Source organism: Triturus cristatus, chromosome 6 (genome assembly GCF_964204655.1).
Source record: "Triturus cristatus chromosome 6, aTriCri1.1, whole genome shotgun sequence".
Classification (NCBI taxonomy): domain Eukaryota; kingdom Metazoa; phylum Chordata; class Amphibia; order Caudata; family Salamandridae; genus Triturus; species Triturus cristatus.
This window is the reverse complement of record NC_140589.1, coordinates 99,670,901-99,698,498: the sequence shown is the minus strand read 5'-3', so window position 1 is coordinate 99,698,498 and position 27,598 is coordinate 99,670,901. Positions and strand designations below refer to the sequence as shown.

Genomic DNA, 27,598 nt, shown 5'->3' with positions numbered 1-27,598 from the left:
ATGTTTTAGGTTTCCAATAAGGAGGTTTTAAATTTTATGTCACGTCATTTTCAGATGCTTCATTCAAGAGATGTTTCCACTATAGAATGCAGAGCAAGGGCAACAATACAAGTGATAGAGCGAGTGAGTGAGAAGGAGTGTTGTGGAAGGAGAGAATGAAACAAAGACAGAGTGAGTGAACGGCAGGGAGGCATAGAAGAGTAGTCTAGTAGTGAAGGAGACCTGCTTTTCCCTGCTCTTGACCTCCCACCCATCCCCAAACAACCACAAACATACCTTCTGTGCAAAGTTGGTATGCAGAATTTCACGCCTCAGCAAGTGAGGGTGAGTCCCAGGCCAGGGGCTAAAGAGCAAAAGAGTGCCTGTGCTCAGACTTTCCCTGCTAGGGATAGTTTATCTGGAACAAGGCCTACTCTCTTGTATCCAGCAAGGATCTAGAAATCCTGCATGAATCTGCAAGGCACATTGGCAGCATAAATTTGCATAAACTGCCCCACCTATTGCCTTCCTACTTCCTGTGGCAAGGATCTAGAAATCCTGCATGAATCTGCAAGGCACATTGGCAGCATAAATTTGCATAAACTGCCCCACCTATTGCCTTCCTACTTCCTGTGCTGTAGTTGTTTGTGTAGAGAGAGAGGTCGCAGGCAAGGAAATGTTGTGAGTCGGATACAGGACCCTAAATAGCTGGTGAGAGGTATGTGGTGTTCTAAAAGCATGAAAACTGTATACCTTTGAAATAAAGTGCTTTCACATGTGTTCTTCTGTGTTTATTGTCCTGTGCATAAAGTTGCACCTTGTGTTTGAAGGTTTAAATTATTTCAGGCTTGCATGGAGGTAGACGTTTCTGAGTAACTTTTATTCATTTCTTAAAAGCCTATACTGTCAGGATGGCCGAGAGGTCTAAGGCGCTGTGTTTAGGCCAAAGTCTCCTTTGGAGGCGTGGTTTCGAATCCCACTTCTGACATGCCTTTTGGAGATTTAATCTCCTTTATCAGGTTAACATCTGATGGAAGTTGCATCTGTTGGTCTTCACTTGGCACGTTATTCCGTTCTCCTCTTGTCAAGAGAGATGGGGTTTCTCATATATTTAGGTTCTATAACGTCTTGCTGACAAAGCGCAATCCTTACCAAATGAGCATAGGACCCATGTAAGAGGTCATCTGGAAGAGTCATGCTCTTGTATGCACTGGCCAGACGGGCCCTGCAAATTTTGAAGAATGCCATTCATCTGGTAGACAACTGGACTCCAGCACACTTACAGCAATTTCCTCAGGGCTTTGATCAGGGGCTGCTTAAATTTGCATACTCCACCCTATGTTGTGACTTTGAGATCCCTTGTTGAAATTGCTTTAGCCAGCCAAGAGGTGGCTATTGTCTCAATTTCAAAGCAGCTTTGAGCCGTTCAAGTGGCTGGTGAATAGCACTTTCTCTTTGTTCGCCTCAAAGTTCTAAAGAGTTCTCCATAGGTCCTGCTCTGTACAGATTGTTCAAAGATCTGTTGGAAGTGCATATAATAGGATAAATAAATTGAGGGCATTTCTTTTCAGTACCTCACCTGCATGGCTGTCTGGCCTCTGGAAGATGCTGGGAAAGCAAGTCAGGATGGCCGAGTGGTCTAAGGCGCTGCGTTCAGGTCGCAGTCTCCTCTGGAGGCGTGGGTTCAATTCCCACTTCTGACAGTCCTGTGTTTACTCTAATTTTTTTCTTGAGAAATATGATCATTTCCCTCGCAGTGGCTTATAGGATTGTCTTCTTGGAAGAGTGCAGTGAGTTTTTTTCTTGCTCTAGCCACTATTGGCCTAAGCTCTGTGCATTTTTTGGTTCCTAATATCTTTCTCACCCTTTAGATGAAAAAGCAGCATGGGGTCAGGATGGCCGAGTGGTCTAAGGCGCTGCGTTAAGGCCGCAGTCTCTCCTGGAGGCGTGGGTTCGAATCCCACTTCTGACAAAACTTGAATTCCATTTTCTCTCTCAGTTCCTTTAGAATCTCAGCTAAAAATTGTCAATGTAAATATCTGAATAAGTACCAAACTTCAGTTTCAACTGCAAATGCATTTGCCCTATTCTATCTTTAACGTTAATGTAATATTCTTCTAGCACTCGTGGTGTTTTATATTTCTTTTGTGGGGTACTTTAAAAATCTTTTTTATGAAAGAAATGGGTTACATTAAGTCTTGTGATGTTTTAGGTTTCCAATAAGGAGGTTTTAAATTTTATGTCACGTCATTTTCAGATGCTTCATTCAAGAGATGTTTCCACTATAGAATGCAGAGCAAGGGCAACAATACAAGTGATAGAGCGAGTGAGTGAGAAGGAGTGTTGTGGAAGGAGAGAATGAAACAAAGACAGAGTGAGTGAACGGCAGGGAGGCATAGAAGAGTAGTCTAGTAGTGAAGGAGACCTGCTTTTCCCTGCTCTTGACCTCCCACCCATCCCCAAACAACCACAAACATACCTTCTGTGCAAAGTTGGTATGCAGAATTTCACGCCTCAGCAAGTGAGGGTGAGTCCCAGGCCAGGGGCTAAAGAGCAAAAGAGTGCCTGTGCTCAGACTTTCCCTGCTAGGGATAGTTTATCTGGAACAAGGCCTACTCTCTTGTATCCAGCAAGGATCTAGAAATCCTGCATGAATCTGCAAGGCACATTGGCAGCATAAATTTGCATAAACTGCCCCACCTATTGCCTTCCTACTTCCTGTGGCAAGGATCTAGAAATCCTGCATGAATCTGCAAGGCACATTGGCAGCATAAATTTGCATAAACTGCCCCACCTATTGCCTTCCTACTTCCTGTGCTGTAGTTGTTTGTGTAGAGAGAGAGGTCGCAGGCAAGGAAATGTTGTGAGTCGGATACAGGACCCTAAATAGCTGGTGAGAGGTATGTGGTGTTCTAAAAGCATGAAAACTGTATACCTTTGAAATAAAGTGCTTTCACATGTGTTCTTCTGTGTTTATTGTCCTGTGCATAAAGTTGCACCTTGTGTTTGAAGGTTTAAATTATTTCAGGCTTGCATGGAGGTAGACGTTTCTGAGTAACTTTTATTCATTTCTTAAAAGCCTATACTGTCAGGATGGCCGAGAGGTCTAAGGCGCTGTGTTTAGGCCACAGTCTCCTTTGGAGGCGTGGTTTCGAATCCCACTTCTGACATGCCTTTTGGAGATTTAATCTCCTTTATCAGGTTAACATCTGATGGAAGTTGCATCTGTTGGTCTTCACTTGGCACGTTATTCCGTTCTCCTCTTGTCAAGAGAGATGGGGTTTCTCATATATTTAGGTTCTATAACGTCTTGCTGACAAAGCGCAATCCTTACCAAATGAGCATAGGACCCATGTAAGAGGTCATCTGGAAGAGTCATGCTCTTGTATGCACTGGCCAGACGGGCCCTGCAAATTTTGAAGAATGCCATTCATCTGGTAGACAACTGGACTCCAGCACACTTACAGCAATTTCCTCAGGGCTTTGATCAGGGGCTGCTTAAATTTGCATACTCCACCCTATGTTGTGACTTTGAGATCCCTTGTTGAAATTGCTTTAGCCAGCCAAGAGGTGGCTATTGTCTCAATTTCAAAGCAGCTTTGAGCCGTTCAAGTGGCTGGTGAATAGCACTTTCTCTTTGTTCGCCTCAAAGTTCTAAAGAGTTCTCCATAGGTCCTGCTCTGTACAGATTGTTCAAAGATCTGTTGGAAGTGCATATAATAGGATAAATAAATTGAGGGCATTTCTTTTCAGTACCTCACCTGCATGGCTGTCTGGCCTCTGGAAGATGCTGGGAAAGCAAGTCAGGATGGCCGAGTGGTCTAAGGCGCTGCGTTCAGGTCGCAGTCTCCTCTGGAGGCGTGGGTTCAATTCCCACTTCTGACAGTCCTGTGTTTACTCTAATTTTTTTCTTGAGAAATATGATCATTTCCCTCGCAGTGGCTTATAGGATTGTCTTCTTGGAAGAGTGCAGTGAGTTTTTTTCTTGCTCTAGCCACTATTGGCCTAAGCTCTGTGCATTTTTTGGTTCCTAATATCTTTCTCACCCTTTAGATGAAAAAGCAGCATGGGGTCAGGATGGCCGAGTGGTCTAAGGCGCTGCGTTAAGGCCGCAGTCTCTCCTGGAGGCGTGGGTTCGAATCCCACTTCTGACAAAACTTGAATTCCATTTTCTCTCTCAGTTCCTTTAGAATCTCAGCTAAAAATTGGCAATGTAAATAATATCTGAATAAGTACCAAACTTCAGTTTCAACTGCAAATGCATTTGCCCTATTCTATCTTTAACGTTAAGGTAATATTCTTCTAGCACTCGTGGTGTTTTATATTTCTTTTGTGGGGTACTTTAAAAATCTTTTTTATGAAAGAAATGGGTTACATGAAGTCTTGTGATGTTTTAGGTTTCCAATAAGGAGGTTTTAAATTTTATGTCACGTCATTTTCAGATGCTTCATTCAAGAGATGTTTCCACTATAGAATGCAGAGCAAGGGCAAAAATACAAGTGATAGAGCGAGTGAGTGAGAAGGAGTGTTGTGGAAGGAGAGAATGAAACAAAGACAGAGTGAGTGAATGGCAGGGAGGCATAGAAGAGGAGTCTAGTAGTGAAGGAGACCTGCTTTTCCCTGCTCTTGACCTCCCACCCATCCCCAAACAACCACAAACATACCTTCTGTGCAAAGTTGGTATGCAGAATTTCACGCCTCAGCAAGTGAGGGTGAGTCCCAGGCCAGGGGCTAAAGAGCAAAAGAGTGCCTGTGCTCAGACTTTCCCTGCTAGGGATAGTTTATCTGGAACAAGGCCTACTCTCTTGTATCCAGCAAGGATCTAGAAATCCTGCATGAATCTGCAAGGCACATTGGCAGCATAAATTTGCATAAACTGCCCCACCTATTGCCTTCCTACTTCCTGTGCTGTAGTTGTTTGTGTAGAGAGAGAGGTCGCAGGCAAGGAAATGTTGTGAGTCGGATACAGGACCCTAAATAGCTGGTGAGAGGTATGTGGTGTTCTAAAAGCATGAAAACTGTATACCTGTGAAATAAAGTGCTTTCGTATGTGTTCTTCTGTGTTTATTGTCCTGTGCATAAAGTTGCACCTTGTGTTTGAAGGTTTAAATTATTTCAGGCTTGCATGGAGGTAGACGTTTCTGAGTAACTTTTATTCATTTCTTAAAAGCCTATACTGTCAGGATGGCCGAGAGGTCTAAGGCGCTGTGTTTAGGCCACAGTCTCCTTTGGAGGCGTGGATTCGAATCCCACTTCTGACATGCCTTTTGGAGATTTAATCTCCTTTATCAGGTTAACATCTGATGGAAGTTGCATCTGTTGGTCTTCACTTCGCACGTTATTCCGTTCTCCTCTTGTCAAGAGAGATGGGGTTTCTCATATATTTAGGTTCTATAACGTCTTGCTGACAAAGCGCAATCCTTACCAAATGAGCATAGGACCCATGTAAGAGGTCATCTGGAATAGTCATGCTCTTGTATGCACTGGCCAGACGGGCCCTGCAAATTTGGAAGAATGCCATGCATCTGGTAGACAACTGGACTCCAGCACACTTACAGCAATTTCCTTAGGGCTTTGATCAGGGGCTGCTTAAATTTGCATACTCCACCCTATGTTGTGACTTTGAGATCCCTTGTTGAAATTGCTTTAGCCAGCCAAGAGGTGGCTATTGTCTCAATTTCAAAGCAGCTTTGAGCCGTTCAAGTGGCTGGTGAATAGCACTTTCTCTTTGTTCGCCTCAAAGTTCTAAAGAGTTCTCCATAGGTCCTGCTCTGTACAGATTGTTCAAAGATCTGTTGGAAGTGCATATAATAGGATAAATAAATTGAGGGCATTCCTTTTCAGTACCTCACCAGCATGGCTGTCTGGCCTCTGGAAGATGCTGGGAAAGCAAGTCAGGATGGCCGAGTGGTCTAAGGCGCTGCGTTCAGGTCGCAGCCTTCTCTGGAGGCGTGGGTTCAAATCCCACTTCTGACAGTCCTGTGTTTACTCTAATTTTTTTCTTGAGAAATATGATCATTTCCCTCGCAGTGGCTTATAGGATTGTCTTCTTGGAAGAGTGCAGTGAGTTTTTTTCTTGCTCTAGCCACTATTGGCCTAAGCTCTGTGCATTTTTTGGTTCCTAATATCTTTCTCACCCTTTAGATAAAAAAGCAGCATGGGGTCAGGATGGCCGAGTGGTCTAAGGCGCTGCGTTAAGGCCGCAGTCTCTCCTGGAGGCGTGGATTCAAATCCCACTTCTGACAAAACTTGAATTCCATTTTCTCTCTCAGTTCCTTTAGAATCTCAGCTAAAAATTGGCAATGTAAATAATATCTGAATAAGTACCAAACTTCAGTTTCAACTGCAAATGCATTTGCCCTATTCTATCTTTAACGTTAATGTAATATTCTTCTAGCACTCGTGGTGTTTTATATTTCTTTTGTGGGGTACTTTAAAAATCTTTTTTATGAAAGAAATGGGTTACATTAAGTCTTGTGATGTTTTAGGTTTCCAATAAGGAGGTTTTAAATTTTATGTCACGTCATTTTCAGATGCTTCATTCAAGAGATGTTTCCACTATAGAATGCAGAGCAAGGGCAAAAATACAAGTGATAGAGCGAGTGAGTGAGAAGGAGTGTTGTGGAAGGAGAGAATGAAACAAAGACAGAGTGAGTGAACGGCAGAGAGGCATAGAAGAGGAGTCTGGTAGTGAAGGAGACCTGCTTTTCCCTGCTCTTGACCTCCCACCCATCCCCAAACAACCACAAACATACCTTCTGTGCAAAGTTGGTATGCAGAATTTCACGCCTCAGCAAGTGAGGGTGAGTCCCAGGCCAGGGGCTAAAGAGCAAAAGAGTGCCTGTGCTCAGACTTTCCCTGCTAGGGATAGTTTATCTGGAACAAGGCCTACTCTCTTGTATCCAGCAAGGATCTAGAAATCCTGCATGAATCTGCAAGGCACATTGGCAGCATAAATTTGCATAAACTGCCCCACCTATTGCCTTCCTACTTCCTGTGCTGTAGTTGTTTGTGTAGAGAGAGAGGTCGCAGGCAAGGAAATGTTGTGAGTCGGATACAGGACCCTAAATAGCTGGTGAGAGGTATGTGGTGTTCTAAAAGCATGAAAACTGTATACCTGTGAAATAAAGTGCTTTCGTATGTGTTCTTCTGTGTTTATTGTCCTGTGCATAAAGTTGCACCTTGTGTTTGAAGGTTTAAATTATTTCAGGCTTGCATTGAGGTAGACGTTTCTGAGTAACTTTTATTCATTTCTTAAAAGCATATACTGTCAGGATGGCCGAGAGGTCTAAGGCGCTGTGTTTAGGCCACAGTCTCCTTTGGAGGCGTGAGTTCGAATCCCACTTCTGACATTCCTTTTGGAGATTTAATCTCCTTCATCAGGTTAACATCTGATGGAAGTTGCATCTGTTGGTCTTCACTTGGCACGTTATTCCGTTCTCCTCTTGTCAAGAGAGATGGGGTTTCTCATATATTTAGGTTCTATAACGTCTTGCTGACAAAGCGCAATCCTTACCAAATGAGCATAGGACCCATGTAAGAGGTCATCTGGAAGAGTCATGCTCTTGTATGCCCTGGCCAGACGGGCCCAGCAAATTTGGAAGAATGCCATTCATCTGGTAGACAACTGGACTCCAGCACACTTACAGCAATTTCCTCAGGGCTTTGATCAGGGGCTGCTTAAATTTGCATACTCCACCCTATGTTGTGACTTTGAGATCCCTTGTTGAAATTGCTTTAGCCAGCCAAGAGGTGGCTATTGTCTCAATTTCAAAGCAGCTTTGAGCCGTTCAAGTGGCTGGTGAATAGCACTTTCTCTTTGTTCGCCTCAAAGTTCTAAAGAGTTCTCCATAGGTCCTGCTCTGTACAGATTGTTCAAAGATCTGTTGGAAGTGCATATAATAGGATAAATAAATTGAGGGCATTCCTTTTCAGTACCTCACCTGCATGGCTGTCTGGCCTCTGGAAGATGCTGGGAAAGCAAGTCAGGATGGCCGAGTGGTCTAAGGCGCTGCGTTCAGGTCGCAGTCTCCTCTGGAGGCGTGGGTTCAAATCCCACTTCTGACAGTCCTGTGTTTACTCTAATTTTTTTCTTGAGAAATATGATCATTTCCCTCGCAGTGGCTTATAGGATTGTCTTCTTGGAAGAGTGCAGTGAGTTTTTTTCTTGCTCTAGCCACTATTGGCCTAAGCTCTGTGCATTTTTTGGTTCCTAATATCTTTCTCACCCTTTAGATAAAAAAGCAGCATGGGGTCAGAATGGCCGAGTGTTCTAAGGCGCTGCATTAAGGCCGCAGTCTCTCCTGGAGGCGTGGGTTCGAATCCCACTTCTGACAATACTTGAATTCCATTTTCTCTCTCAGTTCCTTTAGAATCTCAGCTAAAAATTGGCAATGTAAATATCTGAATAAGTACCAAACTTCAGTTTCAACTGCAAATGCATTTGCCCTATTCTATCTTTAACGTTAATGTAATATTCTTCTAGCACTCGTGGTGTTTTATATTTCTTTTGTGGGGTACTTTAAAAATCTTTTTTATGAAAGAAATGGGTTACATTAAGTCTTGTGATGTTTTAGGTTTCCAATAAGGAGGTTTTAAATTTTATGTCACGTCATTTTCAGATGCTTCATTCAAGAGATGTTTCCACTATAGAATGCAGAGCAAGGGCAAAAATACAAGTGATAGAGCGAGTGAGTGAGAAGGAGTGTTGTGGAAGGAGAGAATGAAACAAAGACAGAGTGAGTGAACGGCAGGGAGGCATAGAAGAGTAGTCTAGTAGTGAAGGAGACCTGCTTTTCCCTGCTCTTGACCTCCCACCCATCCCCAAACAACCACAAACATACCTTCTGTGCAAAGTTGGTATGCAGAATTTCACGCCTCAGCAAGTGAGGGTGAGTCCCAGGCCAGGGGCTAAAGAGCAAAAGAGTGCCTGTGCTCAGACTTTCCCTGCTAGGGATAGTTTATCTGGAACAAGGCCTACTCTCTTGTATCCAGCAAGGATCTAGAAATCCTGCATGAATCTGCAAGGCACATTGGCAGCATAAATTTGCATAAACTGCCCCACCTATTGCCTTCCTACTTCCTGTGGCAAGGATCTAGAAATCCTGCATGAATCTGCAAGGCACATTGGCAGCATAAATTTGCATAAACTGCCCCACCTATTGCCTTCCTACTTCCTGTGCTGTAGTTGTTTGTGTAGAGAGAGAGGTCGCAGGCAAGGAAATGTTGTGAGTCGGATACAGGACCCTAAATAGCTGGTGAGAGGTATGTGGTGTTCTAAAAGCATGAAAACTGTATACCTTTGAAATAAAGTGCTTTCACATGTGTTCTTCTGTGTTTATTGTCCTGTGCATAAAGTTGCACCTTGTGTTTGAAGGTTTAAATTATTTCAGGCTTGCATGGAGGTAGACGTTTCTGAGTAACTTTTATTCATTTCTTAAAAGCCTATACTGTCAGGATGGCCGAGAGGTCTAAGGCGCTGTGTTTAGGCCACAGTCTCCTTTGGAGGCGTGGGTTCGAATCCCACATCTGACATGCCTTTTGGAGATTTAATCTCCTTTATCAGGTTAACATCTGATGGAAGTTGCATCTGTTGGTCTTCACTTGGCACGTTATTCCGTTCTCCTCTTGTCAAGAGAGATGGGGTTTCTCATATATTTAGGTTCTATAACGTCTTGCTGACAAAGCGCAATCCTTACCAAATGAGCATAGGACCCATGTAAGAGGTCATCTGGAAGAGTCATGCTCTTGTATGCCCTGGCCAGACGGGCCCTGCAAATTTTGAAGAATGCCATTCATCTGGTAGACAACTGGACTCCAGCACACTTACAGCAATTTCCTCAGGGCTTTGATCAGGGGCTGCTTAAATTTGCATACTCCACCCTATGTTGTGACTTTGAGATCCCTTGTTGAAATTGCTTTAGCCAGCCAAGAGGTGGCTATTGTCTCAATTTCAAAGCAGCTTTGAGCCGTTCAAGTGGCTGGTGAATAGCACTTTCTCTTTGTTCGCCTCAAAGTTCTAAAGAGTTCTCCATAGGTCCTGCTCTGTACAGATTGTTCAAAGATCTGTTGGAAGTGCATATAATAGGATAAATAAATTGAGGGCATTCCTTTTCAGTACCTCACCTGCATGGCTGTCTGGCCTCTGGAAGATGCTGGGAAAGCAAGTCAGGATGGCCGAGTGGTCTAAGGCGCTGCGTTCAGGTCGCAGTCTCCTCTGGAGGCGTGGGTTCAATTCCCACTTCTGACAGTCCTGTGTTTACTCTAATTTTTTTCTTGAGAAATATGATCATTTCCCTCGCAGTGGCTTATAGGATTGTCTTCTTGGAAGAGTGCAGTGAGTTTTTTTCTTGCTCTAGCCACTATTGGCCTAAGCTCTGTGCATTTTTTGGTTCCTAATATCTTTCTCACCCTTTAGATGAAAAAGCAGCATGGGGTCAGGATGGCCGAGTGGTCTAAGGCGCTGCGTTAAGGCCGCAGTCTCTCCTGGAGGCGTGGGTTCGAATCCCACTTCTGACAAAACTTGAATTCCATTTTCTCTCTCAGTTCCTTTAGAATCTCAGCTAAAAATTGGCAATGTAAATAATATCTGAATAAGTACCAAACTTCAGTTTCAACTGCAAATGCATTTGCCCTATTCTATCTTTAACGTTAATGTAATATTCTTCTAGCACTCGTGGTGTTTTATATTTCTTTTGTGGGGTACTTTAAAAATCTTTTTTATGAAAGAAATGGGTTACATGAAGTCTTGTGATGTTTTAGGTTTCCAATAAGGAGGTTTTAAATTTTATGTCACGTCATTTTCAGATGCTTCATTCAAGAGATGTTTCCACTATAGAATGCAGAGCAAGGGCAAAAATACAAGTGATAGAGCGAGTGAGTGAGAAGGAGTGTTGTGGAAGGAGAGAATGAAACAAAGACAGAGTGAGTGAACGGCAGGGAGGCATAGAAGAGTAGTCTAGTAGTGAAGAAGACCTGCTTTTCCCTGCTCTTGACCTCCCACCCATCCCCAAACAACCACAAACATACCTTCTGTGCAAAGTTGGTATGCAGAATTTCACGCCTCAGCAAGTGAGGGTGAGTCCCAGGCCAGGGGCTAAAGAGCAAAAGAGTGCCTGTGCTCAGACTTTCCCTGCTAGGGATAGTTTATCTGGAACAAGGCCTACTCTCTTGTATCCAGCAAGGATCTAGAAATCCTGCATGAATCTGCAAGGCACATTGGCAGCATACATTTGCATAAACTGCCCCACCTATTGCCTTCCTACTTCCTGTGCTGTAGTTGTTTGTGTAGAGAGAGAGGTCGCAGGCAAGGAAATGTTGTGAGTCGGATACAGGACCCTAAATAGCTGGTGAGAGGTATGTGGTGTTCTAAAAGCATGAAAACTGTATACCTGTGAAATAAAGTGCTTTCGTATGTGTTCTTCTGTGTTTATTGTCCTGTGCATAAAGTTGCACCTTGTGTTTGAAGGTTTAAATTATTTCAGGCTTGCATGGAGGTAGACGTTTCTGAGTAACTTTTATTCATTTCTTAAAAGCCTATACTGTCAGGATGGCCGAGAGGTCTAAGGCGCTGTGTTTAGGCCACAGTCTCCTTTGGAGGCGTGGGTTCGAATCCCACTTCTGACATGCCTTTTGGAGATTTAATCTCCTTTATCAGGTTAACATCTGATGGAAGTTGCATCTGTTGGTCTTCACTTGGCACGTTATTCCATTCTCCTCTTGTCAAGAGAGATGGGGTTTCTCATATATTTAGGTTCTATAACGTCTTGCTGACAAAGCGCAATCCTTACCAAATGAGCATAGGACCCATGTAAGTAGTCATCTGGAAGAGTCATGCTCTTGTATGCCCTGGCCAGACGGGCCCTGCAAATTTGGAAGAATGCCATTCATCTGGTAGACAACTGGACTCCAGCACACTTACAGCAATTTCCTCAGTGCTTTGATCAGGGGCTGCTTAAATTTGCATACTCCACCCTATGTTGTGACTTTGAGATCCCTTGTTGAAATTGCTTTAGCCAGCCAAGAGGTGGCTATTGTCTCAATTTCAAAGCAGCTTTGAGCCGTTCAAGTGGCTGGTGAATAGCACTTTCTCTTTGTTCGCCTCAAAGTTCTAAAGAGTTCTCCATAGGTCCTGCTCTGTACAGATTGTTCAAAGATCTGTTGGAAGTGCATATAATAGGATAAATAAATTGAGGGCATTCCTTTTCAGTACGTCACCTGCATGGCTGTCTGGCCTCTGGAAGATGCTGGGAAAGCAAGTCAGGATGGCCGAGTGGTCTAAGGCGCTGCGTTCAGGTCGCAGTCTCCTCTGGAGGCGTGGGTTCAAATCCCACTTCTGACAGTCCTGTGTTTACTCTAATTTTTTTCTTGAGAAATATGATCATTTCCGTCGCAGTGGCTTATAGGATTGTCTTCTTGGAAGAGTGCAGTGAGTTTTTTTCTTGCTCTAGCCACTATTGGCCTAAGCTCTGTGCATTTTTTGGTTCCTAATATCTTTCTCACCCTTTAGATGAAAAAGCAGCATGGGGTCAGGATGGCCGAGTGGTCTCAGGCGCTGCGTTAAGGCCGCAGTCTCTCCTGGAGGCGTGGGTTCGAATCCCACTTCTGACAAAACTTGAATTCCATTTTCTCTCTCAGTTCCTTTAGAATCTCAGCTAAAAATTGGCAATGTAAATAATATCTGAATAGGTACCAAACTTCAGTTTCAACTGCAAATGCATTTGCCCTATTCTATCTTTAACGTTAATGTAATATTCTTCTAGCACTCGTGGTGTTTTATATTTCTTTTGTGGGGTACTTTAAAAATCTTTTTTATGAAAGAAATGGGTTACATTAAGTCTTGTGATGTTTTAGGTTTCCAATAAGGAGGTTTTAAATTTTATGTCACGTCATTTTCAGATGCTTCATTCAAGAGATGTTTCCACTATAGAATGCAGAGCAAGGGCAAAAATACAAGTGATAGAGCGAGTGAGTGAGAAGGAGTGTTGTGGAAGGAGAGAATGAAACAAAGACAGAGTGAGTGAACGGCAGGGAGGCATAGAAGAGTAGTCTAGTAGTGAAGGAGACCTGCTTTTCCTTGCTCTTGACCTCCCACCCATCCCCAAACAACCACAAACATACCTTCTGTGCAACGTTGGTATGCAGAATTTCACGCCTCAGCAAGTGAGGGTGAGTCCCAGGCCAGGGGCTAAAGAGCAAAAGAGTGCCTGTGCTCAGACTTTCCCTGCTAGGGATAGTTTATCTGGAACAAGGCCTACTCTCTTGTATCCAGCAAGGATCTAGAAATCCTGCATGAATCTGCAAGGCACATTGGCAGCATAAATTTGCATAAACTGCCCCACCTATTGCCTTCCTACTTCCTGTGCTGTAGTTGTTTGTGTAGAGAGAGAGGTCGCAGGCAAGGAAATGTTGTGAGTCGGATACAGGACCCTAAATAGCTGGTGAGAGGTATGTGGTGTTCTAAAAGCATGAAAACTGTATACCTGTGAAATAAAGTGCTTTCGTATGTGTTCTTCTGTGTTTATTGTCCTGTGCATAAAGTTGCACCTTGTGTTTGAAGGTTTAAATTATTTCAGGCTTGCATGGAGGTAGACGTTTCTGAGTAACTTTTATTCATTTCTTAAAAGCCTATACTGTCAGGATGGCCGAGAGGTCTAAGGCGCTGTGTTTAGGCCACAGTCTCCTTTGGAGGCGTGGATTCGAATCCCACTTCTGACATGCCTTTTGGAGATTTAATCTCCTTTATCAGGTTAACATCTGATGGAAGTTGCATCTGTTGGTCTTCACTTCGCACGTTATTCCGTTCTCCTCTTGTCAAGAGAGATGGGGTTTCTCATATATTTAGGTTCTATAACGTCTTGCTGACAAAGCGCAATCCTTACCAAATGAGCATAGGACCCATGTAAGAGGTCATCTGGAATAGTCATGCTCTTGTATGCACTGGCCAGACGGGCCCTGCAAATTTGGAAGAATGCCATGCATCTGGTAGACAACTGGACTCCAGCACACTTACAGCAATTTCCTTAGGGCTTTGATCAGGGGCTGCTTAAATTTGCATACTCCACCCTATGTTGTGACTTTGAGATCCCTTGTTGAAATTGCTTTAGCCAGCCAAGAGGTGGCTATTGTCTCAATTTCAAAGCAGCTTTGAGCCGTTCAAGTGGCTGGTGAATAGCACTTTCTCTTTGTTCGCCTCAAAGTTCTAAAGAGTTCTCCATAGGTCCTGCTCTGTACAGATTGTTCAAAGATCTGTTGGAAGTGCATATAATAGGATAAATAAATTGAGGGCATTCCTTTTCAGTACCTCACCAGCATGGCTGTCTGGCCTCTGGAAGATGCTGGGAAAGCAAGTCAGGATGGCCGAGTGGTCTAAGGCGCTGCGTTCAGGTCGCAGCCTTCTCTGGAGGCGTGGGTTCAAATCCCACTTCTGACAGTCCTGTGTTTACTCTAATTTTTTTCTTGAGAAATATGATCATTTCCCTTGCAGTGGCTTATAGGATTGTCTTCTTGGAAGAGTGCAGTGAGTTTTTTTCTTGCTCTAGCCACTATTGGCCTAAGCTCTGTGCATTTTTTGGTTCCTAATATCTTTCTCACCCTTTAGATAAAAAAGCAGCATGGGGTCAGGATGGCCGAGTGGTCTAAGGCGCTGCGTTAAGGCCGCAGTCTCTCCTGGAGGCGTGGATTCAAATCCCACTTCTGACAAAACTTGAATTCCATTTTCTCTCTCAGTTCCTTTAGAATCTCAGCTAAAAATTGGCAATGTAAATAATATCTGAATAAGTACCAAACTTCAGTTTCAACTGCAAATGCATTTGCCCTATTCTATCTTTAACGTTAATGTAATATTCTTCTAGCACTCGTGGTGTTTTATATTTGTTTTGTGGGGTACTTTAAAAATCTTTTTTATGAAAGAAATGGGTTACATTAAGTCTTGTGATGTTTTAGGTTTCCAATAAGGAGGTTTTAAATTTTATGTCACGTCATTTTCAGATGCTTCATTCAAGAGATGTTTCCACTATAGAATGCAGAGCAAGGGCAAAAATACAAGTGATAGAGCGAGTGAGTGAGAAGGAGTGTTGTGGAAGGAGAGAATGAAACAAAGACAGAGTGAGTGAATGGCAGGGTGGCATAGAAGAGGAGTCTAGTAGTGAAGGAGACCTGCTTTTCCCTGCTCTTGACCTCCCACCCATCCCCAAACAACCACAAACATACCTTCTGTGCAAAGTTGGTATGCAGAATTTCACGCCTCAGCAAGTGAGGGTGAGTCCCAGGCCAGGGGCTAAAGAGCAAAAGAGTGCCTGTGCTCAGACTTTCCCTGCTAGGGATAGTTTATCTGGAACAAGGCCTACTCTCTTGTATCCAGCAAGGATCTAGAAATCCTGCATGAATCTGCAAGGCACATTGGCAGCATAAATTTGCATAAACTGCCCCACCTATTGCCTTCCTACTTCCTGTGCTGTAGTTGTTTGTGTAGAGAGAGAGGTCGCAGGCAAGGAAATGTTGTGAGTCGGATACAGGACCCTAAATAGCTGGTGAGAGGTATGTGGTGTTCTAAAAGCATGAAAACTGTATACCTGTGAAATAAAGTGCTTTTGTATGTGTTCTTCTGTGTTTATTGTCCTGTGCATAAAGTTGCACCTTGTGTTTGAAGGTTTAAATTGTTTCAGGCTTGCATGGAGGTAGACGTTTCTGAGTAACTTTTATTCATTTCTTAAAAGCCTATACTGTCAGGATGGCCGAGAGGTCTAAGGTGCTGTGTTTAGGCCACAGTCTCCTTTAGAGGCGTGGGTTCGAATCCCACTTCTGATATGCCTTTTGGAGATTTAATCTCCTTTATCAGGTTAACATCTGATGGAAGTTGCATCTGTTGGTCTTCACTTCGCACGTTATTCCGTTCTCCTCTTGTCAAGAGAGATGGGGTTTCTCATATATTTAGGTTCTATAACGTCTTGCTGACAAAGCGCAATCCTTACCAAATGAGCATAGGACCCATGTAAGAGGTCATCTGGAATAGTCATGCTCTTGTATGCACTGGCCAGACGGGCCCTGCAAATTTGGAAGAATGCCATGCATCTGGTAGACAACTGGACTCCAGCACACTTACAGCAATTTCCTTAGGGCTTTGATCAGGGGCTGCTTAAATTTGCATACTCCACCCTATGTTGTGACTTTGAGATCCCTTGTTGAAATTGCTTTAGCCAGCCAAGAGGTGGCTATTGTCTCAATTTCAAAGCAGCTTTGAGCCGTTCAAGTGGCTGGTGAATAGCACTTTCTCTTTGTTCGCCTCAAAGTTCTAAAGAGTTCTCCATAGGTCCTGCTCTGTACAGATTGTTCAAAGATCTGTTGGAAGTGCATATAATAGGATAAATAAATTGAGGGCATTCCTTTTCAGTACCTCACCTGCATGGCTGTCTGGCCTCTGGAAGAAGCTGGGAAAGCAAGTCAGGATGGCCGAGTGGTCTAAGGCGCTGCGTTCAGGTCGCAGCCTCCTCTGGAGGCGTGGGTTCAAATCCCACTTCTGACAGTCCTGTGTTTACTCTAATTTTTTTCTTGAGAAATATGATCATTTCCCTCGCAGTGGCTTATAGGATTGTCTTCTTGGAAGAGTGCAGTGAGTTTTTTTCTTGCTCTAGCCACTATTGGCCTAAGCTCTGTGCATTTTTTGGTTCCTAATATCTTTCTCAACCTTTAGATAAAAATGCAGCATGGGGTCAGGATGGCCGAGTGGTCTAAGGCGCTGCGTTAAGGCCGCAGTCTCTCCTGGAGGCGTGGGTTAAAATCCCACTTCAGACAAAACTTGAATTCCATTTTCTCTCTCAGTTCCTTTAGAATCTCAGCTAAAAATTGGCAATGTAAATAATATCTGAATAAGTACCAAACTTCAGTTTCAACTGCAAATGCATTTGCCCTATTCTATCTTTAACGTTAATGTAATATTCTTCTAGCACTCGTGGTGTTTTATATTTGTTTTGTGGGGTACTTTAAAAATCTTTTTTATGAAAGAAATGGGTTACATTAAGTCTTGTGATGTTTTAGGTTTCCAATAAGGAGGTTTTAAATTTTATGTCACTTCATTTTCAGATGCTTCATTCAAGAGATGTTTCCACTATAGAATGCAGAGCAAGGGCAAAAATACAAGTGATAGAGCGAGTGAGTGAGAAGGAGTGTTGTGGAAGGAGAGAATGAAACAAAGACAGAGTGAGTGAATGGCAGGGTGGCATAGAAGAGGAGTCTAGTAGTGAAGGAGACCTGCTTTTCCCTGCTCTTGACCTCCCACCCATCCCCAAACAACCACAAACATACCTTCTGTGCAAAGTTGGTATGCAGAATTTCACGCCTCAGCAAGTGAGGGTGAGTCCCAGGCCAGGGGCTAAAGAGCAAAAGAGTGCCTGTGCTCAGACTTTCCCTGCTAGGGATAGTTTATCTGGAACAAGGCCTACTCTCTTGTATCCAGCAAGGATCTAGAAATCCTGCATGAATCTGCAAGGCACATTGGCAGCATAAATTTGCATAAACTGCCCCACCTATTGCCTTCCTACTTCCTGTGCTGTAGTTGTTTGTGTAGAGAGAGAGGTCGCAGGCAAGGAAATGTTGTGAGTCGGATACAGGACCCTAAATAGCTGGTGAGAGGTATGTGGTGTTCTAAAAGCATGAAAACTGTATACCTGTGAAATAAAGTGCTTTCGAATGTGTTCTTCTGTGTTTATTGTCCTGTGCATAAAGTTGCACCTTGTGTTTGAATGTTTAAATTATTTCAGGCTTGCATGGAGGTAGACGTTTCTGAGTAACTTTTATTCATTTCTTAAAAGCCTATACTGTCAGGATGGCCGAGAGGTCTAAGGGGCTGTGTTTAGGCCACAGTCTCCTTTGGAGGCGTGGGTTCGAATTCCACTTCTGACATTCCTTTTGGAGATTTAATCTCCTTTATCAGGTTAACATCTGATGGAAGTTGCATCTGTTGGTCTTCACCTGGCACGTTATTCCGTTCTCCTCTTGTCAAGAGAGATGGGGTTTCTCATATATTTAGGTTCTATAACGTCTTGCTGACAAAGCGCAATCCTTACCAAATGAGCATAGGACCCATGTAAGAGGTCATCTGGAAGAGTCATGCTCTTGTATGCCCTGGCCAGACGGGCCCTGCAAATTTGGAAGAATGCCATGCATCTGGTAGACAACTGGACTCCAGCACACTTACAGCAATTTCCTTAGGGCTTTGATCAGGGGCTGCTTAAATTTGCATACTCCACCCTATGTTGTGACTTTGAGATCCCTTGTTGAAATTGCTTTAGCCAGCCAAAAGGTGGCTATTGTCTCAATTTCAAAGCAGCTTTGAGCCGTTCAAGTGGCTGGTGAATAGCACTTTCTCTTTGTTCGCCTCAAAGTTCTAAAGAGTTCTCCATAGGTCCTGCTCTGTACAGATTGTTCAAAGATCTGTTGGAAGTGCATATAATAGGATAAATAAATTGAGGGCATTCCTTTTCAGTACCTCACCTGCATGGCTGTCTGGCCTCTGGAAGGTACTGGGAAAGCAAGTCAGGATGGCCGAGTGGTCTAAGGCGCTGCGTTCAGGTCGCAGTCTCTTCTGGAGGCGTGGGTTCAAATCCCACTTCTGACAGTCCTGTGTTTACTCTAATTATTTTCTTGAGAAATATGATCATTTCCCTCGCAGTGGCTTATAGGATTGTCTTCTTGGAAGAGTGCAGTGAGTTTTTTTCTTGTTCTAGCCACTATTGGCCTCAGCTCTGTGCATTTTTTGGTTCCTAATATCTTTCTCACCCTTTAGATGAAAAAGCAGCATGGGGTCAGGATGGCCGAGTGGTCTAAGGCGCTGTGTTAAGGCCGCAGTCTCTCCTGGAGGCGTGGGTTCGAATCCCACTTCTGACAAAACTTGAATTCCATTTTCTCTCTCAGTTCCTTTAGAATCTCAGCTAAAAATTGGCAATGTAAATAATATCTGAATAAGTACCAAACTTCAGTTTCAACTGCAAATGCATTTGCCCTATTCTATCTTTAACGTTAATGTAATATTCTTCTAGCACTCGTGGTGTTTTATATTTGTTTTGTGGGGTACTTTAAAAATCTTTTTTATGAAAGAAATGGGTTACATTAAGTATTGTGATGTTTTAGGTTTCCAATAAGGAGGTTTTAAATTTTATGTCACATCATTTTCAGATGCTTCATTCAAGAGATGTTTCCACTATAGAATGCAGAGCAAGGGCAAAAATACAAGTGATAGAGCGAGTGAGTGAGAAGGAGTGTTGTGGAAGGAGAGAATGAAACAAAGACAGAGTGAGTGAACGGCAGGGAGGCATAGAAGAGGAGTCTAGTAGTGAAGGAGACCTGCTTTTCCCTGCTCTTGACCTCCCACCCATCCCCAAACAACCACAAACATACCTTCTGTGCAAAGTTGGTATGCAGAATTTCATGCCTCAGCAAGTGAGGGTGAGTCCCAGGCCAGGGGCTAAAGAGCAAAAGAGTGCCTGTGCTCAGACTTTCCCTGCTAGGGATAGTTTATCTGGAACAAGGCCTACTCTCTTGTATCCAGCAAGGATCTAGAAATCCTGCATGTATCTGCAAGGCACATTGGCAGCATAAATTTGCATAAACTGCCCCACCTATTGCCTTCCTACTTCCTGTGCTGTAGTTGTTTGTGTAGAGAGAGAGGTCGCAGGCAAGGAAATGTTGTGAGTCGGATACAGGACCCTAAATAGCTGGTGAGAGGTATGTGGTGTTCTAAAAGCATGAAAACTGTATACCTGTGAAATAAAGTGCTTTCGTATGTGTTCTTCTGTGTTTATTGTCCTGTGCATAAAGTTGCACCTTGTGTTTGAAGGTTTAAATTATTTCAGGCTTGCATGGAGGTAGACGTTTCTGAGTAACTTTTATTCATTTCTTAAAAGCCTATACTGTCAGGGTGGCCGAGAGGTCTAAGGTGCTGTGTTTAGGCCACAGTCTCCTTTGGAGGCGTGGGTTCGAATCCCACTTCTGACATGCCTTTTGGAGATTTAATCTCCTTTATCAGGTTAACATCTGATGGAAGTTGCATCTGTTGGTCTTCACCTGGCACGTTATTCCGTTCTCCTCTTGTCAAGAGAGATGGGGTTTCTCATATATTTAGGTTCTATAACGTCTTGCTGACAAAGCGCAATCCTTACCAAATGAGCATAGGACCCATGTAAGAGGTCATCTGGAAGAGTCATGCTCTTGTATGCCCTGGCCAGACGGGCCCTGCAAATTTGGAAGAATGCCATGCATCTGGTAGACAACTGGACTCCAGCACACTTACAGCAATTTCCTTAGGGCTTTGATCAGGGGCTGCTTAAATTTGCATACTCCACCCTATGTTGTGACTTTGAGATCCCTTGTTGAAATTGCTTTAGCCAGCCAAGAGGTGGCTATTGTCTCAATTTCAAAGCCGCTTTGAGCCGTTCAAGTGGCTGGTGAATAGCACTTTCTCTTTGTTCGCCTCAAAGTTCTAAAGAGTTCTCCATAGGTCCTGCTCTGTACAGATTGTTCAAAGATCTGTTGGAAGTGCATATAATAGGATAAATAAATTGAGGGCATTCCTTTTCAGTACCTCACCTGCATGGCTGTCTGGCCTCTGGAAGATGCTGGGAAAGCAAGTCAGGATGGCCGAGTGGTCTAAGGCGCTGCGTTCAGGTCGCAGTCTCCTCTGGAGGCGTGGGTTCAAATCCCACTTCTGACAGTCCTCTGTTTACTCTAATTTTTTTCTTGAGAAATATGATCATTTCCCTCGCAGTGGCTTATAGGATTGTCTTCTTGGAAGAGTGCAGTGAGTTTTTTTCTTGCTCTAGCCACTATTGGCCTACGCTCTGTGCATTTTTTGGTTCCTAATATCTTTCTCACCCTTTAGATGAAAATGCAGCATGGGGTCAGGATGACCGAGTGGTCTAAGGCGCTGCGTTAAGGCCGCAGTCTCTCCTGGAGGCGTGGGTTCGAATCCCACTTCTGACAAAACTTGAATTCCATTTTCTCTCTCAGTTCCTTTAGAATCTCAGCTAAAAATTGGCAATGTAAATAATATCTGAATAAGTACCAAACTTCAGTTTCAACTGCAAATGCATTTGCCCTATTCTATCTTTAACGTTAATGTAATATTCTTCTAGCACTCATGGTGTTTTATATTTGTTTTGTGGGGTACTTTAAAAATCTTTTTTATGAAAGAAATGGGTTACATTAAGTCTTGTGATGTTTTAGGTTTCCAATAAGGAGGTTTTAAATTTTATGTCACATCATTTTCAGATGCTTCATTCAAGAGATGTTTCCACTATAGAATGCAGAGCAAGGGCAAAAATACAAGTGATAGAGCGAGTGAGTGAGAAGGAGTGTTGTGGAAGGAGAGAATGAAACAAAGACAGAGTGAGTGAACGGCAGGGAGGCATAGAAGAGGAGTCTAGTAGTGAAGGAGACCTGCTTTTCCCTGCTCTTGACCTCCCACCCATCCCCAAACAACCACAAACATACCTTCTGTGCAAAGTTGGTATGCAGAATTTCATGCCTCAGCAAGTGAGGGTGAGTCCCAGGCCAGGGGCTAAAGAGCAAAAGAGTGCCTGTGCTCAGACTTTCCCTGCTAGGGATAGTTTATCTGGAACAAGGCCTACTCTCTTGTATCCAGCAAGGATCTAGAAATCCTGCATGAATCTGCAAGGCACATTGGCAGCATAAATTTGCATAAACTGCCCCACCTATTGCCTTCCTACTTCCTGTGCTGTAGTTGTTTGTGTAGAGAGAGAGGTCGCAGGCAAGGAAATGTTGTGAGTCGGATACAGGACCCTAAATAGCTGGTGAGAGGTATGTGGTGTTCTAAAAGCATGAAAACTGTATACCTGTGAAATAAAGTGCTTTCGTATGTGTTCTTCTGTGTTTATTGTCCTGTGCATAAAGTTGCACCTTGTGTTTGAAGGTTTAAATTATTTCAGGCTTGCATGGAGGTAGACGTTTCTGAGTAACTTTTATTCATTTCTTAAAAGCCTATACTGTCAGGATGGCCGAGAGGTCTAAGGTGCTGTGTTTAGGCCACAGTCTCCTTTGGAGGCGTGGGTTCGAATCCCACTTCTGACATGCCTTTTGGAGATTTAATCTCCTTTATCAGGTTAACATCTGATGGAAGTTGCATCTGTTGGTCTTCACCTGGCACGTTATTCCGTTCTCCTCTTGTCAAGAGAGATGGGGTTTCTCATATATTTAGGTTCTATAATGTCTTGCTGACAAAGCGCAATCCTTACCAAATGAGCATAGGACCCATGTAAGAGGTCATCTGGAAGAGTCATGCTCTTGTATGCCCTGGCCAGACGGGCCCTGCAAATTTGGAAGAATGCCATGCATCTGGTAGACAACTGGACTCCAGCACACTTACAGCAATTTCCTTAGGGCTTTGATCAGGGGCTGCTTAAATTTACATACTCCACCCTATGTTGTGACTTTGAGATCCCTTGTTGAAATTGCTTTAGCCAGCCAAGAAGTGGCTATTGTCTCAATTTCAAAGCAGCTTTGAGCCGTTCAAGTGGCTGGTGAATAGCACTTTCTCTTTGTTCGCCTCAAAGTTCTAAAGAGTTCTCCATAGGTCCTGCTCTGTACAGATTGTTCAAAGATCTGTTGGAAGTGCATATGCTAGGATAAATAAATTGAGGGCATTCCTTTTCAGTACCTCACCTGCATGGCTGTCTGGCCTCTGGAAGATGCTGGGAAAGCAAGTCAGGATGGCTGAGTGGTCTAAGGCGCTGCGTTCAGGTCGCAGTCTCCTCTGGAGGCGTGGTTTCAAATCCCACTTCTGACAGTCCTGTGTTTACTCTAATTATTTTCTTGAGAAATATGATCATTTCCCTCGCAGTGGCTTATAGGATTGTCTTCTTGGAAGAGTGCAGTGAGTTTTTTTCTTGCTCTAGCCACTATTGGCCTAAACTCTGTGCATTTTTTGGTTCCTAATATCTTTCTCACCCTTTAGATGAAAAAGCAGCATGGGGTCAGGATGGCCGAGTGGTCTAAGGCGCTGCGTTAAGGCCGCAGTCTCTCCTGGAGGCGTGGGTTCGAATCCCACTTCTGACAAAACTTGAATTCCATTTTCTCTCTCAGTTCCTTTAGAATCTCAGCTAAAAATTGGCAATGTAAATAATATCTGAATAAGTACCAAACTTCAGTTTCAACTGCAAATGCATTTGCCCTATTCTATCTTTAACGTTAATGTAATATTCTTCTAGCACTCATGGTGTTTTATATTTGTTTTGTGGGGTACTTTAAAAATCTTTTTTATGAAAGAAATGGGTTACATTAAGTCTTGTGATGTTTTAGGTTTCCAATAAGGAGGTTTTAAATTTTATGTCACATCATTTTCAGATGCTTCATTCAAGAGATGTTTCCACTATAGAATGCAGAGCAAGGGCAAAAATACAAGTGATAGAGCGAGTGAGTGAGAAGGAGTGTTGTGGAAGGAGAGAATGAAACAAAGACAGAGTGAGTGAACGGCAGGGAGGCATAGAAGAGGAGTCTAGTAGTGAAGGAGACCTGCTTTTCCCTGCTCTTGACCTCCCACCCATCCCCAAACAACCACAAACATACCTTCTGTGCAAAGTTGGTATGCAGAATTTCATGCCTCAGCAAGTGAGGGTGAGTCCCAGGCCAGGGGATAAAGAGCAAAAGAGTGCCTGTGCTCAGACTTTCCCTGCTAGGGATAGTTTATCTGGAACAAGGCCTACTCTCTTGTATCCAGCAAGGATCTAGAAATCCTGCATGTATCTGCAAGGCACATTGGCAGCATAAATTTGCATAAACTGCCCCACCTATTGCCTTCCTACTTCCTGTGCTGTAGTTGTTTGTGTAGAGAGAGAGGTCGCAGGCAAGGAAATGTTGTGAGTCGGATACAGGACCCTAAATAGCTGGTGAGAGGTATGTGGTGTTCTAAAAGCATGAAAACTGTATACCTGTGAAATAAAGTGCTTTCGTATGTGTTCTTCTGTGTTTATTGTCCTGTGCATAAAGTTGCACCTTGTGTTTGAAGGTTTAAATTATTTCAGGCTTGCATGGAGGTAGACGTTTCTGAGTAACTTTTATTCATTTCTTAAAAGCCTATACTGTCAGGGTGGCCGAGAGGTCTAAGGTGCTGTGTTTAGGCCACAGTCTCCTTTGGAGGCGTGGGTTCGAATCCCACTTCTGACATGCCTTTTGGAGATTTAATCTCCTTTATCAGGTTAACATCTGATGGAAGTTGCATCTGTTGGTCTTCACCTGGCACGTTATTCCGTTCTCCTCTTGTCAAGAGAGATGGGGTTTCTCATATATTTAGGTTCTATAACGTCTTGCTGACAAAGCGCAATCCTTACCAAATGAGCATAGGACCCATGTAAGAGGTCATCTGGAAGAGTCATGCTCTTGTATGCCCTGGCCAGACGGGCCCTGCAAATTTGGAAGAATGCCATGCATCTGGTAGACAACTGGACTCCAGCACACTTACAGCAATTTCCTTAGGGCTTTGATCAGGGGCTGCTTAAATTTGCATACTCCACCCTATGTTGTGACTTTGAGATCCCTTGTTGAAATTGCTTTAGCCAGCCAAGAGGTGGCTATTGTCTCAATTTCAAAGCAGCTTTGAGCCGTTCAAGTGGCTGGTGAATAGCACTTTCTCTTTGTTCGCCTCAAAGTTCTAAAGAGTTCTCCATAGGTCCTGCTCTGTACAGATTGTTCAAAGATCTGTTGGAAGTGCATATGCTAGGATAAATAAATTGAGGGCATTCCTTTTCAGTACCTCACCTGCATGGCTGTCTGGCCTCTGGAAGATGCTGGGAAAGCAAGTCAGGATGGCTGAGTGGTCTAAGGCGCTGCGTTCAGGTCGCACTCTCCTCTGGAGGCGTGGTTTCAAATCCCACTTCTGACAGTCCTGTGTTTACTCTAATTATTTTCTTGAGAAATATGATCATTTCCCTCGCAGTGGCTTATAGGATTGTCTTCTTGGAAGAGTGCAGTGAGTTTTTTTCTTGCTCTAGCCACTATTGGCCTAAGCTCTGTGCATTTTTTGGTTCCTAATATCTTTCTCACCCTTTAGATGAAAAAGCAGCATGGGGTCAGGATGGCCGAGTGGTCTAAGGCGCTGCGTTAAGGCCGCAGTCTCTCCTGGAGCCGTTGGTTCAAATCCCACTTCTGACAAAACTTGAATTCCATTTTCTCTCTCAGTTCCTTTAGAATCTCAGCTAAAAATTGGCAATGTAAATAATATCTGAATAAGTACCAAACTTCAGTTTCAACTGCAAATGCATTTGCCCTATTCTATCTTTAACGTTAATGTAATATTCTTCTAGCACTCGTGGTGTTTTATATTTCTTTTGTGGGGTACTTTAAAAATCTTTTTTATGAAAGAAATGGGTTACATTAAGTCTTGTGATGTTTTAGGTTTCCAATAAGGAGGTTTTAAATTTTATGTCACGTCATTTTCAGATGCTTCATTCAAGAGATGTTTCCACTATAGAATGCAGAGCAAGGGCAAAAATACAAGTGATAGAGCGAGTGAGTGAGAAGGAGTGTTGTGGAAGGAGAGAATGAAACAAAGACAGAGTGAGTGAATGGCAGGGAGGCATAGAAGAGGAGTCTAGTAGTGAAGGAGACCTGCTTTTCCCTGCTCTTGACCTCCCACCCATCCCCAAACAACCACAAACATACCTTCTGTGCAAAGTTGGTATGCAGAATTTCACGCCTCAGCAAGTGAGGGTGAGTCCCAGGCCAGGGGCTAAAGAGCAAAAGAGTGCCTGTGCTCAGACTTTCCCTGCTAGGGATAGTTTATCTGGAACAAGGCCTACTCTCTTGTATCCAGCAAGGATCTAGAAATCCTGCATGAATCTGCAAGGCACATTGGCAGCATAAATTTGCATAAACTGCCCCACCTGTTGCCTTCCTACTTCCTGTGCTGTAGTTGTTTGTGTAGAGAGAGAGGTCGCAGGCAAGGAAATGTTGTGAGTCGGATACAGGACCCTAAATAGCTGGTGAGAGGTATGTGGTGTTCTAAAAGCATGAAAACTGTATACCTGTGAAATAAAGTGCTTTCGTATGTGTTCTTCTGTGTTTATTGTCCTGTGCATAAAGTTGCACCTTGTGTTTGAAGGTTTAAATTATTTCAGGCTTGCATGGAGGTAGACGTTTCTGAGTAACTTTTATTCATTTCTTAAAAGCCTATACTGTCAGGATGGCCGAGAGGTCTAAGGCGCTGTGTTTAGGCCACAGTCTCCTTTGGAGGAGTGGGTTCGAATCCCACTTCTGACATGCCTTTTGGAGATTTAATCTCCTTTATCAGGTTAACATCTGATGGAAGTTGCATCTGTTGGTCTTCACTTCGCACGTTATTCCGTTCTCCTCTTGTCAAGAGAGATGGGGTTTCTCATATATTTAGGTTCTATAACGTCTTGCTGACAAAGCGCAATCCTTACCAAATGAGCATAGGACCCATGTAAGAGGTCATCTGGAATAGTCATGCTCTTGTATGCACTGGCCAGACGGGCCCTGCAAATTTGGAAGAATGCCATGCATCTGGTAGACAACTGGACTCCAGCACACTTACAGCAATTTCCTTAGGGCTTTGATCAGGGGCTGCTTAAATTTGCATACTCCACCCTATGTTGTGACTTTGAGATCCCTTGTTGAAATTGCTTTAGCCAGCCAAGAGGTGGCTATTGTCTCAATTGCAAAGCAGCTTTGAGCCGTTCAAGTGGCTGGTGAATAGCACTTTCTCTTTGTTCGCCTCAAAGTTCTAAAGAGTTCTCCATAGGTCCTGCTCTGTACAGATTGTTCAAAGATCTGTTGGAAGTGCATATAAGAGGATAAATAAATTGAGGGCATTCCTTTTCAGTACCTCACCTGCATGGCTGTCTGGCCTCTGGAAGATGCTGGGAAAGCAAGTCAGGATGGCCGACTGGTCTAAGGCGCTGCGTTCAGGTCGCAGTCTCCTCTGGAGGCGTGGGTTCAAATCCCACTTCTGACAGTCCTGTGTTTACTCTAATTTTTTTCTTGAGAAATATGATCATTTCCCTCGCAGTGGCTTATAGGATTGTCTTCTTGGAAGAGTGCAGTGAGTTTTTTTCTTGCTCTAGCCACTATTGGCCTAAGCTCTGTGCATTTTTTGGTTCCTAATATCTTTCTCACCCTTTAGATAAAAAAGCAGCATGGGGTCAGGATTGCCGAGTGGTCTAAGGCGCTGCGTTAAGGCCGCAGTCTCTCCTGGAGGCGTGGGGTCGAATCCCACTTCTGACAAAACTTGAATTCCATTTTCTCTCTCAGTTCCTTTAGAATCTCAGCTAAAAATTGGCAATGTAAATAATATCTGAATAAGTACCAAACTTCAGTTTCAACTGCAAATGCATTTGCCCTATTCTATCTTTAACGTTAATGTAATATTCTTCTAGCACTCGTGGTGTTTTATATTTCTTTTGTGGGGTACTTTAAAAATCTTTTTTATGAAAGAAATGGGTTACATTAAGTCTTGTGATGTTTTAGGTTTCCAATAAGGAGGTTTTAAATTTTATGTCACGTCATTTTCAGATGCTTCATTCAAGAGATGTTTCCACTATAGAATGCAGAGCAAGGGCAAAAATACAAGTGATAGAGCGAGTGAGTGAGAAGGAGT

At 43.4% G+C, this 27,598-nt stretch overlaps 21 non-coding genes across 21 annotated transcripts; all 21 read left to right on the top strand.

The window, feature by feature from the left end:
- The first annotated feature begins 1,599 nt into the window (after nt 1-1,599).
- On the top strand, nt 1,600-1,682 carry TRNAL-CAG (transfer RNA leucine (anticodon CAG)). The gene has a single exon. It is a non-coding gene; the product is annotated as a tRNA-Leu (tRNA).
- Nucleotides 1,683-1,868: 186 nt separating this feature from the next.
- TRNAL-AAG (transfer RNA leucine (anticodon AAG)) lies at nt 1,869-1,951 on the top strand. The gene has a single exon. It is a non-coding gene; the product is annotated as a tRNA-Leu (tRNA).
- A 1,830-nt stretch (nt 1,952-3,781) lies between these two features.
- Nucleotides 3,782-3,864, top strand: TRNAL-CAG (transfer RNA leucine (anticodon CAG)). The gene has a single exon. It is a non-coding gene; the product is annotated as a tRNA-Leu (tRNA).
- A 186-nt stretch (nt 3,865-4,050) lies between these two features.
- On the top strand, nt 4,051-4,133 carry TRNAL-AAG (transfer RNA leucine (anticodon AAG)). The gene has a single exon. It is a non-coding gene; the product is annotated as a tRNA-Leu (tRNA).
- A 1,739-nt stretch (nt 4,134-5,872) lies between these two features.
- Nucleotides 5,873-5,955, top strand: TRNAL-CAG (transfer RNA leucine (anticodon CAG)). The gene has a single exon. It is a non-coding gene; the product is annotated as a tRNA-Leu (tRNA).
- Nucleotides 5,956-7,963: 2,008 nt separating this feature from the next.
- On the top strand, nt 7,964-8,046 carry TRNAL-CAG (transfer RNA leucine (anticodon CAG)). The gene has a single exon. It is a non-coding gene; the product is annotated as a tRNA-Leu (tRNA).
- Nucleotides 8,047-10,145: 2,099 nt separating this feature from the next.
- On the top strand, nt 10,146-10,228 carry TRNAL-CAG (transfer RNA leucine (anticodon CAG)). The gene has a single exon. It is a non-coding gene; the product is annotated as a tRNA-Leu (tRNA).
- A 186-nt stretch (nt 10,229-10,414) lies between these two features.
- TRNAL-AAG (transfer RNA leucine (anticodon AAG)) lies at nt 10,415-10,497 on the top strand. Its single transcript has one exon. It is a non-coding gene; the product is annotated as a tRNA-Leu (tRNA).
- Nucleotides 10,498-11,521: 1,024 nt separating this feature from the next.
- Nucleotides 11,522-11,604, top strand: TRNAL-UAG (transfer RNA leucine (anticodon UAG)). The gene has a single exon. It is a non-coding gene; the product is annotated as a tRNA-Leu (tRNA).
- A 632-nt stretch (nt 11,605-12,236) lies between these two features.
- On the top strand, nt 12,237-12,319 carry TRNAL-CAG (transfer RNA leucine (anticodon CAG)). Its single transcript has one exon. It is a non-coding gene; the product is annotated as a tRNA-Leu (tRNA).
- Nucleotides 12,320-12,505: 186 nt separating this feature from the next.
- TRNAL-AAG (transfer RNA leucine (anticodon AAG)) lies at nt 12,506-12,588 on the top strand. Its single transcript has one exon. It is a non-coding gene; the product is annotated as a tRNA-Leu (tRNA).
- Nucleotides 12,589-14,327: 1,739 nt separating this feature from the next.
- On the top strand, nt 14,328-14,410 carry TRNAL-CAG (transfer RNA leucine (anticodon CAG)). The gene has a single exon. It is a non-coding gene; the product is annotated as a tRNA-Leu (tRNA).
- A 2,008-nt stretch (nt 14,411-16,418) lies between these two features.
- On the top strand, nt 16,419-16,501 carry TRNAL-CAG (transfer RNA leucine (anticodon CAG)). Its single transcript has one exon. It is a non-coding gene; the product is annotated as a tRNA-Leu (tRNA).
- A 2,008-nt stretch (nt 16,502-18,509) lies between these two features.
- TRNAL-CAG (transfer RNA leucine (anticodon CAG)) lies at nt 18,510-18,592 on the top strand. Its single transcript has one exon. It is a non-coding gene; the product is annotated as a tRNA-Leu (tRNA).
- A 186-nt stretch (nt 18,593-18,778) lies between these two features.
- Nucleotides 18,779-18,861, top strand: TRNAL-AAG (transfer RNA leucine (anticodon AAG)). Its single transcript has one exon. It is a non-coding gene; the product is annotated as a tRNA-Leu (tRNA).
- Nucleotides 18,862-19,885: 1,024 nt separating this feature from the next.
- On the top strand, nt 19,886-19,968 carry TRNAL-UAG (transfer RNA leucine (anticodon UAG)). The gene has a single exon. It is a non-coding gene; the product is annotated as a tRNA-Leu (tRNA).
- Nucleotides 19,969-20,600: 632 nt separating this feature from the next.
- Nucleotides 20,601-20,683, top strand: TRNAL-CAG (transfer RNA leucine (anticodon CAG)). The gene has a single exon. It is a non-coding gene; the product is annotated as a tRNA-Leu (tRNA).
- A 1,293-nt stretch (nt 20,684-21,976) lies between these two features.
- Nucleotides 21,977-22,059, top strand: TRNAL-UAG (transfer RNA leucine (anticodon UAG)). The gene has a single exon. It is a non-coding gene; the product is annotated as a tRNA-Leu (tRNA).
- Nucleotides 22,060-22,960: 901 nt separating this feature from the next.
- Nucleotides 22,961-23,043, top strand: TRNAL-AAG (transfer RNA leucine (anticodon AAG)). The gene has a single exon. It is a non-coding gene; the product is annotated as a tRNA-Leu (tRNA).
- Nucleotides 23,044-24,067: 1,024 nt separating this feature from the next.
- On the top strand, nt 24,068-24,150 carry TRNAL-UAG (transfer RNA leucine (anticodon UAG)). Its single transcript has one exon. It is a non-coding gene; the product is annotated as a tRNA-Leu (tRNA).
- Nucleotides 24,151-26,158: 2,008 nt separating this feature from the next.
- On the top strand, nt 26,159-26,241 carry TRNAL-UAG (transfer RNA leucine (anticodon UAG)). Its single transcript has one exon. It is a non-coding gene; the product is annotated as a tRNA-Leu (tRNA).
- The last annotated feature ends 1,357 nt before the right edge of the window (nt 26,242-27,598 follow it).